Below are 14,123 nucleotides of genomic sequence, written 5' to 3' on the forward strand. Positions count from 1 at the left end.
AGCCTGGTCTCTCCTGTCTCCATGCAAATCTGTGCCTTGATTCTCTTCCTTTAAAAAAAAAAAGAGTTTTGTTTCTCCATGCTGCATCCCATGCACTTGCAAAGACAGCAGCAGGGGTGAGAGCAGGGGCAGTGCACCAGGATCCAGAGTGGGATGCAAATGAGTTTTCAGCTGGAAGCATAGGGGATTGAAATGGAGTGAGCAAACATGAATTCATTACCTGGCAATTAGCTCTAAATTAATGTACAATCATATGGTACAATTGAACTTGGAAGGGAGAAACCATTCTGGCAGCTGGAGTCCACAAGATCTGTGGAGATCAAACCCTGCTGTCTGGGGCAGAATATATAGAACCAGAATCATAGAAAACCCCGTGTTGGAAGGGACCTACATGGATCATTGAGTCCAACTCCTGGCTCCACACTGGACCATACAAAAACCAAACTGTGTTTGAGAGCGGTGTCCAACACTCCTTGAACTCTGTCAGGCTCGGTGCCATGACCACTGCCCTGGGCAGCCTGTCCCAGTGCCCAACCACCCTCTGGGTGCAGAACTTTTCCCTAACCCCCAGCCTGACCCTCCCCTGTCCCAGCTCCATGCCGTTCCCTCGGGTCCTGTCGCTGTCCCCAGAGAGCAGAGCTCAGCACCTGCCCCTCTGCTCCCCTCGGGAGGGAGCTGCAGGCCGCCATGAGGCCTCCCCTCGGCCTGCTCTGCTCTGGGCTGAACAAACCAAGGGACCTCACCCATTCCTCACGTCTTCCCCTCCAGACCCTTTACCACCTTTGTAGCCCTCGTCTGGACTCTCAAATAGTTTTATGTCCTTCTTACATTGTGGCACCTAAAACCACACACAATGCTCGAGGTGAGGCCACACCACTTCAGAGCAGAGTCCCTCCCCTTGCCCAGCTGGCCATGCTGTGCCTGAGGCACCCTAAGATCTGCTTGGCTCTTTTGGCTGGAAAAAAAAAAAAAAAAAAAAAGTATATATGGGGCAAATCAGCTCAATTCACTTGCTTCCTGAACCCCTGGGAAAATTTACTGACTTCCGTACTGCCAGGGAAGGGATTTGGGTAGGAAGAGCAAGATAGTGATAATTTTTTCTTGGGTATGCATATACATTGAGGCAAAATTAAGCTGGGCCCTCAATCTGCAACACCAGAGCTTTACTAATTCCTTCTCCTGGTCACTTCCTGATGCCAGATTGCCCAGATTTCCTCCCTTTCCACACCTGCCCCTTCTCCAGGACCTCATCATCCTTGCTTTGCCTTTCACCCCAGAGGGACCCGAAATTTTTGGCTGAGCCTGGCGCACACTGGAGCATCCCAAGAGCACAACTTGGTGCAGAGGAGAGGCAGCATCCTGTTGCCAGGTGATATATCTCGATCCTGCAGCTCCTCCCCATCTTTAAAGGGACAGATATGGGCTTTGTTCTGAGCTAGTGCACTATGTGAACAGATCAGAGCAATTTCTGATGCCTAGAAACCCATTGCCAGGCAACCTGATGCTTAAGCCCTCTTTCCCGGCCTGTGAGGGAGAGAATCTCTCCCTCCCGTCTGCTGCCAAGCCTTCCCCTCTACAACCCCCCTCCTCCTCTCCTGCAGCTGAGGACGAGCGCCCAAAACCCTCCTGCTATGTGCCAAAGTCTTGGGCTCCCTCCCACCTAAAGCATCTGTTGCTACAGAGCCCAGGTCCTACTTGTTCTCTTGCTGGGGACAAACACGCCTCGGTGCCAGCTTGTAACAAAACTCTGGCCAGCCAGGATGTCTCTGGTGCTGTCACACTTCTGCAAGCCACCAGTCCAAGTGCTTCTGCATCAGGCTGTGGGGCAGATCCCTTCCTTTCCCCTCATGGCCTCAAAGAGGGTCTTCACCTGTAGCTGAAGTTGCTCACTGGCACAATGCTATGGCACTGATCCAGAAAGAACAACACATAAACATTTTACCCCAGCCATTCATCCTTGTCAGTGTGTTTGCAGCCACCCTGATATAAAGTCCAAAGGACATTGTTAGCAAAAGTTTTGCTAGCTGCCCCTCCATGGCAGTGGGTCTCAGACATGGGATCCCCCCCCATGGGATGTTTCATTTACTGGAATAAAGGTAATAACAGCATGTCAATTACATGGTTAAAACAGCTCTGAGCTTAATATCCAGGATGGTCTACCCTGTGCTAGCTGTCTTCTGCCCCTTGCAGGCTCTCACCCGAGATGTCCTTCAGACTGACACATAGGTCCTGCCAGCACTGCTGGCTAGAGGATAGTGAAGCAACATATGAAAGGGGAAATATCATCATAAGAGGAAGGCCAGAAATTAAGCATGAATGTTTCCCTAGAAGGTTAATGATATCCGTTGTACAGACTCACCTGGACTAGAAACCTGTCAAGCATAAGCATGAGGAGACCATGAACTGGCAATACAGTTTTTACAGCAGCAGTGTAGTCGTTCATTATTTTGCAGCTCAGCCTAAGGCCATCCATCACTCAAACCACAGCCACTGAAGACTCAGCACCGGCCAGGTACTTGTTCCCTGGGGACAGAGGAAAGAAAGAAGATGATCTATATAACACCTGCATGCTGATGGTTATACTGGCACTTCACAGTCCTGCAGGCAGAGCTTCACTTGGCTCCCATGGGACAGTGGTCCTTGGAGGAAGTCTCTGCTAGGGGACACAGGGCCACCAGTGCTAAAATCTCATGTGAGCCCCTTAGAAATCCCATCTCTGAGTGTCAGTCCTGCAAGCGAAGCTCACTGCCTCCTGCATATAGCTGAGATGAATGCTCCTGGTGGCCCATCCATCCCAACATGTCTCTCTTCAGCCCTCCAGGCCCATGGTGACAGACTCTTGCCATTAGATATGATGGAGAGGGCTGTTGCCCCTTCACAGGCACACTCACATGCTATAGAGGCTCTCTGAGTAAAGCAATGAAATAAATCACCAAAAGAGCAAGTAGCTGTGATGAATTAGTGGGTGTTAAATGAACAAAGCAGGCAAGCTGGCCAGGGCACTGCCAGTCTTTTTCCCTAGCAAAGACATGAAGGCAACGGGCAGCAGGGCTTGCAGTGCCTCTAATTCCCCTTTCATACTTTGCCAGGAGTGCTTTCAGAGTCACTTTGTCGATTGAATTTGTCACTCACCATTCTGGAGATAGCAAAGCTGCTTTAGCTCTCTTTATTGTGGTGCTCACACAAGGCAATTCCAAAGCATCTGTATTCATTCCAAGCAGCATTAGGTAGCTGATGATTCAGCCAGCTGCCAGCAGATAGCTGCTCTCTCCTTGAGATGACTGAGTAACACAGGAATAACCTAGGAAATGTGCTCCCCTTTGGTGTGCCCCTGAGTTTATTTATTTATTTTGGGTGGATCCCATTTATCACATGCATGCAGGAGCTGAGCCTTCAGCGTGGTGTCCCCTTGGGCATGGAGAGCAGGACAAGTCTGCTTCTCATTTACTTTGGACAGCTTTGTCTTGCCAATTTAAGATGCATCCTCGCTGTAGCTAGGGAGCAGGGCTGGGGGATTGGATATTGTGCAGAGAAGGAGGAGGGGAAGTGGACATTGTTAAGTTAGAGGAAGATAGAAAACTGCCAGACTCTCTAGACTTGAAATAAACTACCCAAACTTCTCAGTGTTAAAAAAAGAGGTAGTAACATTCAGCAAGGAGGGGAGGCAGCAAGTCAAATAAAAATGAATTTCCTCTTGCAGGAGGATCCTTGTGGTTGTGAAGTCTGGATGTAGCAAGACTTAAAGTCTTTGAAAGTAGGCAAAGGTGAATTGTAGCAGCCAGCAGCAAATCCCACACCCCTTGGTGGTGCGAGGGGGGTCTTGTTTACACTCAAAGGCCAAGGCTTGCATCTCTGTAGCTGCTTGGAAAGCAGTGAGACAAAGAAGGGCTGAATCTGCTTCTGAGCCTGCAGAAGTTTTGAGCAGGGCTCCAGGGGTTGAATGCATTTCTGCTAATTCCTCCCGTCTGCAAGTTCAGTTTCTTTTCTCAGCTGTTGGCCTCATCCCCATCTCCACACTGTGGAAAGAGATAGGGATATTTCAGCCCTCCTGAGAGAGGTGTCTGAGATAAGTGGGCTTGAATCACCCTAAAGCAGCTCTGATTTCTCTCTGCTGATTACCGAGGGAACTTGATAACAGCTTCAGATCAGGCAGTAACTACTAAGCAGCCATGAGTCCAGGCTGCAGCCACTCTGCTCCACTCTGGGCATGCAGTATTTGACCTGTTTTTTCTCTAGAAGCCATAAAGTGATTTCACAAAGCTTATTTGTTGTTTCCTGTGCTCCACCAGTAGCTCTGTGCACAAACCTGCTCTGAACACAGAACATGTTTTGCCCAGGAGTACACACAGACTTTCTATGCTCCCTGAGTAGGAGGCCTGTGGCTTTCACAACATCTCTGTGACCGAATGAATGTGCAGGAGGGAAAGATGCCTCTCTCTCAGAGCATCAGCAGGACTGGCTTTTCAATAACAAATTTCAGGAGTTAATCAGCCTGCCAAGACTTGGACAGGGGCACAGAACAGCAGGGAAAGGAGCATCCTATCAAGATGCCAGCACATTTTGCCAGTGGCCATGCAGACATCACATTCCATGTCCAGAGGCTGTTGACATCACTGTTCCTTCCATGTCTGTCCTAGGGGTAAAGTCAACTTCTGTCTCACTACAGGATCAGCACTCAGAGCTCACAGATGGGAAGCAGACACACAAGATAAAAAGCAGTGTTCATCCAAAAGTACTTGTAAAAGTAGCTACATCCCTGATGTAGTCTTACCTTCTAAAAATACCTGTTCCACCTTGGAGGGTACAATCTGTTACCTCATTACCCCACAACCCACCACAACAATATTTGCTTTGTGATGACTTGGGAGAGCAGATCCTCACCTCCATTACCACTTCAAGACAGAAAAAAAATGGTATCCTTCCTTAAACTTCCCTTTCCCCTTGGAGGTACTTCTGCATGGAGGCCTGGGGGCATTGATATGGTTTGCAGGGGCAGAGCACCGTGTCTAGACACCTCCCCCTGAGACAACCTGCAGGCAGACAGATAAGCATGCCTGTCCATAGCCATGTCCAAGTCCATGTTCATGTCCTTGCACTGACTCTGCTCCTGACCTTTTTCCCTTCAATCTATGATTATTTTCTTTCCAGATGCACTTGGGAGGAGAGAAGTGAAGCTGTCCTTCAGGGTCGAGCGGTGATGCTGAGCTACCCTTGGGGGCTGGTCACAGCACTGCCTTTCAGAAGAACCTTCTGTCCATCTCCAGCTTCGCTCGGAGGAAAGCTCCTTTCTCTCTACAAGGCAGGGAACAGAAAGGAGGAGATGAAAGGGGGAGAGAGAGGGAGCATTTCAGGCTTGTAATTCAGTTACAGCGCAGCGAATCAATTTGCCATGCCTCAGAGGTCTGTTTGTTTTTGCAGGAACAGAGGAAGAAGGCCAACGGTGGTGTGATGGGCCTCGGGCTCACCATCCTAGCATTGAGCTGGGAAGGGAGGATGTCACACAAGGATTCTGTCAGGTGCTGCTTCAAATCCAGCCCTGTGCCTGTTGCATCTTGCATCCAGGTGAGGTGAGTTCGGGAGGTGTGAATACAGCAGCTGGTCCTTTCCAGGCAGACAGTTAAATTAGGAGGTGAAATACCCACAAAAAATACCCTCAAAAAAAAAAAAAAAAGTGTGTGGACAAAAAAAAATGTGAATCTGTGAAACTCCCAACAGCCTCTGTCCTTCAGAGAGGCAGGTGGACACCCTTCAGCGCATCTTTTATGAGGCCTACCCTGGCCAACAAACCTTCATCAGAAATGAATGTGCTGGTCAGGACTGGGGACTCAGAATGGCATCCCACCATTTCTATTAATTACCAAAATCTGTCCCAAAACCTGCTAATGTGTGTCCATCTGAAATTGGTGATGTACCTGGCATTAGGCAGACATCCATATATTTGCCTGTGCTGTGGCTCTGGGGCCGTCTGTGTGCTGTGTCCACTGCTCCTCAAGAGCAATAATGGCCAAAATGAATGGACAAGGAGTGAAACCAATCCCAGAAGTGAGGCATTAAGGGCAAAAAGTTACCAAGGGTAGGGCCTGGCTCGAATATTCCACCTCTGCTCACAGCTGTTGTCCTTCCCATTGCACTCTTCACTGGAAGGGAAACAAGAAAACCAGCCTCTTTGCTATCTGTGCCTAAGGACAAACAGGACAACCACCCTAGTGTCCTGATGCTCTTCAGCAGGGCATCACCTGGCTGGTGAGCCCATGGGGTAGCACAGAGGACAGGGAAGGGTTGTGCTGAGAGAGCTGCCTGAGAGTACTCCAGAGCTGAAACGGTTCAGACTACAGGGCTCTGGAGAGGCAGGAGAGAGAACTGCTTAGCTGTGAGGAGCTTGAACATGACTGATGCCTGGAGCTACCTGGCATTGCTGGTCCTACAAAGACTGAGCAGCACAGAGGGTCAAGGGTGTGACACTAGAAGACTGTAGGTGCTGCACCTCTGTGTGGGGAGTTTTAGCTGAGTAAAGCTGAATTATCTCTCTGAGTTGTGGGGAGGAGAGGGGAGTCCTTTCCGAGCCCTGGTCTCAGCCCAGCATCCCGCTGTGCTACCTGCAATACAGAATCTTCATTTGGGGTGTGCTTCTGAAAGCAAGGTAGTCATAAACCCAGAACAGTGCTAGAAGAGGAAGCAGAACTAAGTTTCCTTTGGCTAAGCATACATTATTATTATTATTATTATTATTATTATTATTATTATTTAAAAGCTCCATATATTATGGAGCTTTTGTTATCTTTCCAACATTGCAGTTAAGAATGGAGGCCTTTGCTTTGCAGGGGCATGCTGCTGCCCACCCTGCTGTTTTCAGTTTAAGCTAGTCTTATATTCCACACAGCCCTGAAGGTACTGGGGTGACTTGCTGACACAAAGTGTTCAAGATGGCAAAATGCGGAGGTACCACATGGAGTGCATAGAAACCAAGGATACAAGAGGCTGAGCTGTGTTGCCTGCCCATTGGTTTTGGTTTGTAGCTTAATATCGCGCAGTCCCAAGTAACAAAGGAATTATATCCTTAGAGGCATTGCACAAAGCTTCTCTGACCTGGGACCAATGCAGGCAAAGCAGTCTGCAAATTCAGGGTTGACACACAGATGAAGACAGACCCACTAGGGGACTGGCTGGGGAAAGGTTTCCAGCACAGGGCTCTTTGGGAGTCTGAAGGTGAAAGACAAACCTTATCAGGCTCTTTCAGAAATGACTTCTCCTGAGCACATCTGGTGGCCACCAGCCTTTTTCTAGGTAGCAACCTTGATAAAAATCCTCTGAGACCTTGCAGCAACCTGGTGTTGCTTCATCAAACTCTGTCTTGTGCCTGATGAGGGGCGTGGGGCTACAGGAAGACACAGTGCAGGGGGAGAAGGGTAAAACACATGCTAGCCTCTTAGGAAATATCTGACCTGGTCATGTTGGATATCACCTGTGGCATGTTCCTGTCCCTACAGATGAGTCACCTGTTCCTTCATCATTTCCCTCCAGTGAGAGTCATTGCGTTAGAATCGCTTGCTTAGAGGGTCATGGGTAAGGAAAGGGTTTTGGCTGCCTTGATTCTGCTGATGATGGACTCTGGGACAGTCCCTACCCATCTGTGACCCATAGATTCCCTCCAGTGCAGGGGGATTTTCTGTAGTACTGTTAAAGATGCAAAGGTTGAATGCTTTAGAGCCACTCTCTATATTTATCAAAGGGGAATTGGCATCTACAAGCATTTATAGAGGTCCCAGAGGCAGGGAGCTGCCTCCAGCCAGCCAGGCCAGCAGCTGGCCACAAGCCACCCCTGTGCTGCCCAGCCTCTTTCTCTGTCCCCGGCTCCCTGCAGGCTCAGGGCTCAGGATAATCGTGGTGAAGGGTTCCCTCTGCTGGCCTGAAAACCCATGGCTCCACATCGCGGAATTATTATTTCAGATTATTTCAGTGCAGGGAAGTGTCTATTTACGAGACTCAACCTGGAGGGCTGGTTTGGAGAGCCCCGGCCTCCCCGTGCATCAGTACCCCAATTCCCATCTTCAGACCCTGACTCCTGCCCCTGTGCAGCTTCCTATTCCCCCAGCACCAAACCTCCCTGCCCTTTTCCCAAGACTCCCCTGAGCTACTTTTTCCCAATAATTCATGCATGTCTCTGATTTGGGGATGCTGCCCTCCTCCCCACTCAGGACCAAATCCTCACATGTAAGGAGGACCCAGACAAACCAGCAACAAAACACGACCCTCCTTCTGCATGGCCATGGTTCAGTCTGAACCACAGATCTGGCAGCACTTGCAGACCCTACACCATGTGCAGGAGAGCCACAGGCAGCGGCTGCACAGACCTGAGCACCCCCCTTTGCAGGACAGGGTGCAGCTGCAGCCCTTTGCTCCATGATTGCTCTCTGGGGGTTTTAGGGGAAAATAATAATAATAATAATAATAATAATGCAAAGGGGACCTGTCCCTGTCCCCAGGAACTGCTGGTAAAGAAGAACAGGGGTGGAAAAATATGAAAGTGTAACTATACTGAGGGGTGTTTAACTGGTTTAAGCATAAGCACAAGTTTTTAGCAGGCAGAGATGCAATGACCAAATAGAAATAAGGGGGAAACTCCCCTGTGGTTGTTCCCCACTGTCTCTGCTCCTTTCTCCCCTACATGAGCACCTCTCTCCCTTTCCTCCTCTCTCTCCTTTCCTCTTCCCACCTCTGTCTCTATTACTATCAAAGTGAAATTTATGAAGAGCTCGAGGCACTGGCGATTTCCTGGATTTCAATATAACTTCTTGCAATCTTAAGTGAACAGCTTGGTTGCTTCTGCCTGTCAGAGAATTTAAATTGCAAATTGAATAGTGAAACGCGGCAGCCAAGGGTCTGTATCAGTGACTTTGGAGAGCACAGATATCGCTTAGCAACTGCAGGGAGGGAAGGGAGGCAGCGGTAAACACAGCAATGAAGTATCTGGATTTGGGGACACCCTCTGCCCTTGTATGACAGAGGGGTGGCAGCTCTGGGACTCTGCATGGAGGCTGATGCCTGTGTTCTGCCTCTGGTGGTGGCACCAGCAGAGGCTGAAGAGCAGGTACTCTCACCTCCTGTCTGTTCGTAGCAGTGCATCATGTTTTCTCCCTGACCCCAGCTGAAGTCCAGCCCTATGAAGCTTTTGGAAAGGGAGCTATGCAGCCTTAGATCACGTCTCAGGGGATATCGCCAGCTCTGCTCTCACCAGGTCTCTCCTCCACACTCTTAAATCAAGGTGCTTTCTACCCCAACACGTGTCAGGGTGAGGACGGGGAGAGCTGGGTGAAACCCACTTAGCCCCTTTGTGCATGGTGACAGATGAAATAATTCCTTAGGGACCTGGAGGACATGGCTTACAAGGGGACACTGAGGAACCTGAGTTTGCTCAGCCTGGAGAAGGCTAGCAGGTCACAGAGGGGCTACTTGCTCTCAGACCACCAGCAGGTTGTAGAAAAGACAGAGCTGGACTCTCCCCAGAGACACACCGCAAAATGGCAAGAGACTGTAGTCACTAGTTATAATAATTGAAGCTTCAGATGGAAAAAAAAAAAAAAAAAAAAAAGGACAAGCTCTTCACAAGCAGGGAAGCTAAGCACCAGGGCTGCAGCACTGGTACATGGGTACTTGCCACCTGAGAGATCTTTAAAACTCACCTGCAGAAGGTCTGGAGCTGTCTGGACCAGCTTTGAAGTTGGCCCTACTTAAATCTGGAGGTTGAACTAGACACATGTAGAGGTCCCTTCCAACCTATGCTATTACATTATTCCACTGAATACTCTTTTAATTATTATTATTATTATTATTTTATTTGATTTTATTTTTTTCTCCTAAATTTGCTGACTTCAATACTTCCAGAAATTAAAGCAGAGATGGGTCCTGGGCAATCACTTGCCTTCTCCTGGCAGGTTCAGAGATATCCAAACATCTGTGTCTTGGAGCTTTTCTTGCAGCCCTGCCTGGGGGACTGTTTCCACATCCAGTCTCCACATGGACAATCTGTTCCAACACTTCCATTTTTCATGTTAGAAAATGTTTTCTGATGCTTCACCTAAATGAGCATCAGTAAACTTTAAACATGCAATAGTAACAGTTGGCTTGCATTTATTGCTAAGTAACCCAAGCCTTCTATGCATGAAAGAAAGTTAGTACCATTTAAAGCTCCAATAAACTCTAATATACTGCAGCACTGAGTTCCACTGGCTTGTTGTACTCTGCACTGAAATTAATAATAGCTCCTGATGAGGAACCAAAAAAGCCAAGTGGGAAGCAATTCCTCTCTTGTGTGCTCATCCTGATTGCAGCCCCTAAGACTCACGTGGAAAAGGCATTACTCAGTCCATCTCGTACTAGATATTTCTAGCATGCAGGAACAGAGCTCTGTGACTCAGTCAACCTAGTTCAATGCCCTGTGGTCATGTACATCTTTTCCATACATATGCTAGGTACAACAGATTAGATGTATCAGGACGATTTCCCCATAGGACCTATTAGGGGAGAGAAACAGGCATTGTCCAGGAGTTGTTCATCTCACCTTTCTCACGATCTCATCTTTTTTCCAGATGAGAAGAGTTGCTCCATAGCAGTCTTTTTCTCTGCAACTGCAACAAGTAATGAAAACGATTGTCTCAGAAGTACCTGCAGTGCTGATTTCCAAGCCTTATCAAAATGATCCCCAGCCCACGTGTTACACATAGCTGGCAAAGAGGTGGTAATGGAGAAGTGACCATGACACCATGGGCTGTGGGCCTGGAAGCTCCAGGAGCTCACAGCAAAAGGCCTAGGAGTGCACTTGGGGTTGATGGAAAATACTGTATTTTGAGAAGTACTGCGATCAATAGAGAGAATTTGTTCCCACTGAGGCTATGCTGAAGCAATTCTTTGGTGTGATATTGGGGGCAGTACTCTTAGTGCAAGCACAAGGTGTAAATCGTTCCTTGAGCACCGTTGGCCAAGGAAACCTTTGCAAGGAATTTCTGGGTATGGATCTATGGCCAGCAAACTCTAAATGCACCATCTAAAGCAATTAAAGGAGTCTGTGAAAGAGTCAGGGTATGAAATGAATTTCTCCAGGTCCCCAGAACAGAGTTCTAATCCAAAATACTCTTCCCCATAATTAAAAACAACCTCATAGGCTGTGACTTACACAGAGCAGGGACGTTTCTTTGTTTGTCCCTCATCTCCATGGGTACAGCAGAATTTTCTGCCTGGCCTAAAATGCTGGCATTAGTTCAAGTGTTAGGAACCAGTGACTTTCACCCCAGAAACAGCTGCAATTTCCTAGTCTGCGCACAATTCACTTAAATCCTACACTTTCTTTAGAAAGGTGTTGACATTTACTCAGCTGCTTGTCAAATGTCTGAGGATGTTAACATCTCAAACAGGAGCAGTTGTCATTAAAGGAACGCCGGCTATTGCAAAGGCAGGTAGTTAGCATGACTCTGGGAGAGATGTCTGCGGAGAGGGTGTTTGATATGTGCCTTCATTTCCCTCCAGCTCACAAGGAAACAGTTGGTGCCACGGTAGCATGTTGCACATCAGATGGCAGAGGTGTTTTGTGGGATAAGCTGAGAACATTCAGATGGGGAAGGCTAGCAAAGTGGAAAAAGTCCCATCTCTGTCACCCAAGAGATGTGTTCCTTTGCCACAAGTTGTATCAGTTATACTCAGAATTGACTCACCTAACCAGGATCCAAGTGCCAAATCTGAGTTCCTAAAATGGGAGAGAAACAGGTGTTTCCAGGGACCAAGCATCTCGGATACTTCAGGAAGGGGTGAGCTGCCTCCTTGTGGTACAACCCTTAGGACCCAATTAATCTTTGTGCTCTTCAGCTCCCCTCATGTGAGAATAACATTGCTGTGATTTTTGCCATGATATTGAGCCTTGAGCTGCCTTTTATCATCTTCAAACATTTCCAGTTCGGAGAGCTCTTGACGCCATCCTCCACAAACTGCCTTCACGTAAATTATACCCCTGTCCCCAGGAAGCCCTGTCCTTAAGCCTGGCCCTTCCAGTCCCACAGCAGCCTGAGGGCAGTGGAACAACATCTGGGGGAGCTGCGTGGCATGGACCACACCACAACAAATGTTTTCACAGCTGGCCAGATGCTGAGCTTACAGCCCCATCTCCACAACTGTGGCACCACCGGGAAGGTTTGCACAGGCATGGGCAGTGCTATGTGCTCGGGCTAGAAATCAGAACCCTGTGATTTTAAATCCCCTAAGTCTCATTTTCCAAGACCCAGCTGCTAACAGGGGGGCTCTTTTCCTGCAGGCTGAGGTTAATTGGCTTGTGCTTTTAAGAGGATAAAGCTGCGGAGACTCGGAGTCAGGGCTGTTCTCCAGATTTCCATTATAATCTACATTGCAGGAAAATAGCTTTCCTGATCAAATCATCTGTCCTCTCAGTGCAGAGGATAAAAAGCTGGTGATGTGGGAAATCTGCAGAGTGTGAAAGCTGCAGAGCCTCTTTGTATGACCTTGCTGGACAGAGGAGGAAGAAGAGGCAGACTTTGCTATAAGGAAGCCTGAATAAGGTGTGTGAGAGCGCAATTGCTTTGTCCAGTGTCTTAGGGAAAGGGGAGGGAAAGGAGAACACACTTTGTTTGGCCAATTCATAGCAGCAGTAAACAGCATTAAGTGATGTTTTTGAACCTGGTGTTATTCATCTCTTGACAGTCAAATGGGGGAACAAGCTGGTACATTACACTGGGACCTCACTGTGTGAGTTCTGGTACCAAGCCCTAGAAATGGGTTGGACTTGTGGCACTCCTGGCCCTTTAGAACTAGCTGATTCTTGTCCAAATCTAAGCTAGGTGGTAGTAGTACATTCCCAGGGCTCCAGCTTCTTGCCTAAAGGCTTGTAACTCATTTTACAGAAAGTCTAGGGGATCACTGCTGCTTTTAGAGGACTGGCGGCTATTTCATGAAAGAGGCAGCTACCTGAAGACAAACTAAGAGTGAAAAAAAGGACTTGGAGAGAACCTAGTCTGGGATTCAGATAGTGTTTCACCTCTTCATCCCCCACCCGTAAAATGGGAAGAGTGAGTTTTCCAGACTCTCCTGTTTCAAACTCATCAGTACCTGGCTTACTAGTTAACCCTAATCCCAGCAGAAACAGGAAGGACAGTTTTTCCCAGTTACCCATATAACACTCCTGGTCCTTTCAGTTCCTAGCTCTCTAAATGTTTATTAGTGCACTTGACCATTAATGCATACTTGGCAACTGGACATCCGTATGGACTCCCAAGCCAGACCCAGCTTTTACAAGCATGGAGCTGCTTAGCTGTACCTTTTATATAGAAAGTGTGGGTCATAGTCAAAACACTTCACCTAATAATTTTTGTCTCTCCACAAAATTCCTTTTTGGGGAGGCAGTTCTAAAAACAATACAAGAAATATATATATATCTTCAAAAACAGACAGAACCAAAGCACCCTAAAATTCAAAACCTATGGAAAAGTCTCTGTATTCCTTGGGGCTTTCCCATCCCCAGTTGTGAAGTCCGTGACCTATTTCCCACAAATAGATAAACAAGTGACCTCCAAACTTCAAGTCCCTGTCAAGAAAAATGCACAACCCCATCTCCTGAGTCAAGATGTCCCCGGAAAACAGGAGGATGTCTTGCTTTCACTCTGGTGAGGCCAAGTGCACAGAAGAGCCAACTTTCAGCTGCAAGGTAGAGGTTCAGATCTGTTTAGAATATCTTCTCCTGAAGTTTTGTTTCTGGGACCTTTTCAGCCTCGCTAGAATATGGGCTTAACTTTTCTTTTCTCCGGCAGCCCCAGACCTTACCTGTTATGCATACAAAAATAATAACGTGTAATTAGCAACAAGACTGACATAGCTTTGGCCACATACTGCAGGTATAAATGCACAGAAAACCTTCCTCTTCTGAGCATCCCGCTATTACCTGCTGGTGCTCAAAAGAGTCACTTAGCCTACCTCCTCAGCTCAGCGCTTCGACTTCACAGAACTGAGATCCAAAGACCGTCTCTAACCCCTACCTCATCTATCCTATTACTGCACTTCGAATGGGAGGAAAAGCAAATGCTGAGATTTCTTACTCTCACACAGCCGTATATTCTCACTGCTAGGCT

The 14,123-nt window shown here is 47.8% G+C and overlaps 1 long non-coding RNA gene across 2 annotated transcripts in view; it reads left to right on the forward strand.

Annotated features, from left to right (window-relative positions):
* LOC118160015 overlaps positions 1-14,123 on the forward strand; it is a 58,028-nt gene that overhangs the window by 4,357 nt on the left and 39,548 nt on the right. The window contains exon 2 of one of the 2 annotated variants that reach the window (XR_004747305.1): positions 5,419-5,567. This is a non-coding gene — a long non-coding RNA (uncharacterized LOC118160015). The remainder of the gene's footprint in view (positions 1-5,418; positions 5,568-14,123) is intronic. The other variant, XR_004747303.1, reaches the window with a different exon arrangement.

Source organism: Oxyura jamaicensis, chromosome 1 (assembly GCF_011077185.1).
Source record: "Oxyura jamaicensis isolate SHBP4307 breed ruddy duck chromosome 1, BPBGC_Ojam_1.0, whole genome shotgun sequence".
NCBI lineage: Eukaryota > Metazoa > Chordata > Aves > Anseriformes > Anatidae > Oxyura > Oxyura jamaicensis.